We start from the raw sequence: 3,034 nt of genomic DNA, 5'->3' as shown, positions 1-3,034 counted from the left end.
CTTCTCGTACTTTGGCCTCGGCCCTTGCATCTTGTTGGTTGTGTTAGATCATTTATGTAACCAACCCAATGATATAATGGATCGGTAGTGGGTTAAGTCTTGAGGACTCTAGAAAGTTCCTTCAGTTTCCTTGAGTCTGTTCATTTGCTCTTCCTATAACTGATGTAATCCCTCATTGACATAAACACGAAGGTGTCCCTGCCTAGCGGCATACGTTTCCACCGAACGCTCCTACGAGCGCTTACATGGTAACAGAGCCACATAGCCTATATGGCTTCTTCTTCCTCCTCCATTCCCCACATCCTCAATCGGCAAGTCTCTGGAAAGCTCACAAGAGGGAACTATGTCTTGTTGAAGGCCCAAGTCCTGCCCCCAATCAGAGGTGCCATGCTTGCTGGTTATCTAGATGGGTTGCTTGAGGCGCCGCAGAAAACCATCACTACTACCATGGATGGTGTTAGTTAGGAAGCTATCAATCTAGCCTATGCTCAATGGGTCGCTCAAGATCAACAAGTTCTGGGGTACTTGTTCAATTCTCTCTCCAAGGAAGTGCTGACTCAGGTCGCATCATTGGAGAACGTTGTGGAACTTTGGGAAGCCCTCGAACAGATGTTCTCTTCCCAGTCTCATGCTCGTACCATCAATATCAGGATGGAGATGGCCAACATGCAGAAAGGGAACATGTCCGCTGCAGATTATTTCTCCAAGATGAAGGCCCTTGCGGATGAACTTGCATCTATAGGCAAGAAAATTGATGATGACGACCTGGTTTCTTACCTATTGGTAGGGCTGGACATCGAATACAATCCGTTGGTGGCTTCTCTTCTTGGGAGATCAGCAACTGATCCAATTACTCTCAACGACTTGTATGCACAACTCCTCAGCTATGACACACGCATGGAGATTCTTCACTCTGGAGGCACCGGTGGTCCTGGATTTCAAGTCAATTCCGTTGCTCGCCGAGGTTGTGGTGGATTTGGACAGCGTGGTGATACGTCTCCAATGTATTTATAATTTTTTATTGTTCCATGCTATTATATTATCTATTTTGGATGTTTTATATGCATTAATATGCTATATTATATTATTTTTGGGACTAACCTATTAATCTAGAGCCCAGTGTCAGTTTCTGTTTTTTCCTTGTTTTTGAGCTTCGTAGAAAAGGAATACTAAACGGAGTCCAAATGGAATAAAACTTCACTATGATTTTTGGGTGATTCCTCGGGACCCTACGCCGGCGCTTGCCTCCTTAGCACCAAAGAGTAAACTTGCTGCTCTATGCCCGCTGGTGCCCGCCTGGCCTTGGTCGTCATGGCTTGCGTCACCTCAATCTCATGAGGTGAGCACTTGCATAGAAATCTCCGCTCCTCAGGAGCCAACATGGGGAGGCCGCTCCCTCCAGAGGTCTTGATGTCGCCCACCTCGTGAGGCTTGGCCCCTCGCAATGGTCTTATCTCGGAAGTGTCATAGACGGGCCTTACCAGACCGTAGACGGAGCCACGCCATGGGCCGCAGGCAGGCAAGTCTGGGTACCCTGGTTCCGAGAACGCCAATAGTAGCCCCCGAGCCCAAGGCACCCTCGGACTTGGCTTCGAGGAAATGCTAAAGGACAAGGGCAAAGCGCCATGGGCCCCAATCGCCTGCGGACCGCCGACACGTGGCGCTTGATGGGACGTGGGCGTCTTCACTTCCCCACGCCGCCTCGGTGATGTCTGCTAGAACTACGTCGGTATTTCCCCAAAGAGGAAGGGATGATGCAGTATAGCGGCGGTAGGTATTTTCCTTAGTGATGAGACCAAGGTTATCGAAGTAGTAGGAGAACCTCCTCACACCATGTAAACAACACCTGCACACAAATAACAAATACTCACAACTCGACGAGTTAAAGGGGTTGTCAATACCTTTCAGGTACGACACCTCAAGATAGGCAAATAACATGAGTAAAAGTGGTAGATAGGATAGATAGATCGCGGAACAAATAAATTACAACAAGTTATTTTTGTATTTTTGGTTTAATAGATCTGAAAATAAATGCAAAGGAAAATAGATCGCAAAGGCAAATATGATGAAAAGAGACCCGGGGGCCATAGGTTTCACTAGTGGCTTCTCTCGAGAAAAATAGCAAATGGTGGGAAAACAATTACTGTTGGGCAATTGATAGAACTTCGAATAAGCATGATGATATCCAGGCAATGATCATTATATAGGCATCACGTCCAAGATTAGTAGACCGACTCCTGCCTGCATCTACTACTATTACTCCACACATCGACTGCTATCCAGCATGCATCTAGTGTATTAACTTCATGAAAAAATGGAGTAATGCAATAAGAACAATGACATGATGTAGACAAGATCTATTTATGTAGAAATAGACCCCATAATAGATCCCATCTTGTTATCCTTAATAGCAACAATACATACTTGTCGTTTCCCCTTCTATCACTAGGATCAAGCACCGTAAGATCGAACCCATCACAAAGCACCTCTTCCCATTGCAAGATAAATAGATCAAGTTGGCCAAACAAAACCCAAATATCAAAGAAGAAATACGAAGCTATAAGTAATCATGCATATAAGAGATCAAAGAAGACTCAAATAACTTTCATGGATAAAAACATAGATCTGATTATAAACTCAAAGTTCATCGGATCCCAACAAACACACCGCAAAATGGCTTACATCATATGGATCTCCAAGAGACCATTGTATTGATAATCAAGAGAGAGAGAGAGAGAGAGAGAGAGAGAGAGAGAGAGAGAGGAAGCCATCTAGCTACTAACTATGGACCCGTAGGTCTACAAAGAACTACTCACGCATCATCAGAGAGGCACCAATGGAAGTGGTGAACCCCTCCGTGATGGTGTCTAGATTGGATCTGGTGGTTCTGGACTCTTCGGTGACTGGAATTGATTTTCGTCGACTCTCCTAGGGTTTCTAGAATATTGGGGTATTTATAGAGCAAAGAGGCAGTTCAGGGGGCACCCGAGGTGGGCACAACCCACCTGGGAGTGCCTGGGCCTCCATGCGCGCC

The 3,034-nt window shown here is 45.8% G+C and overlaps 1 pseudogene; it reads left to right on the top strand.

Moving 5' to 3' along the window:
* Positions 1-747: 747 nt before the first annotated feature.
* Positions 748-892, top strand: LOC119351604 (annotated as a pseudogene).
* The last annotated feature ends 2,142 nt before the right edge of the window (positions 893-3,034 follow it).

The sequence above is a fragment of the Triticum dicoccoides genome, chromosome 1B (genome assembly GCF_002162155.2).
Source record: "Triticum dicoccoides isolate Atlit2015 ecotype Zavitan chromosome 1B, WEW_v2.0, whole genome shotgun sequence".
Classification (NCBI taxonomy): Eukaryota; Viridiplantae; Streptophyta; class Magnoliopsida; order Poales; family Poaceae; genus Triticum; species Triticum dicoccoides.
Note: the sequence above shows the minus strand (reverse complement) of the source record. Positions and strands in the feature narration are given on the sequence as shown.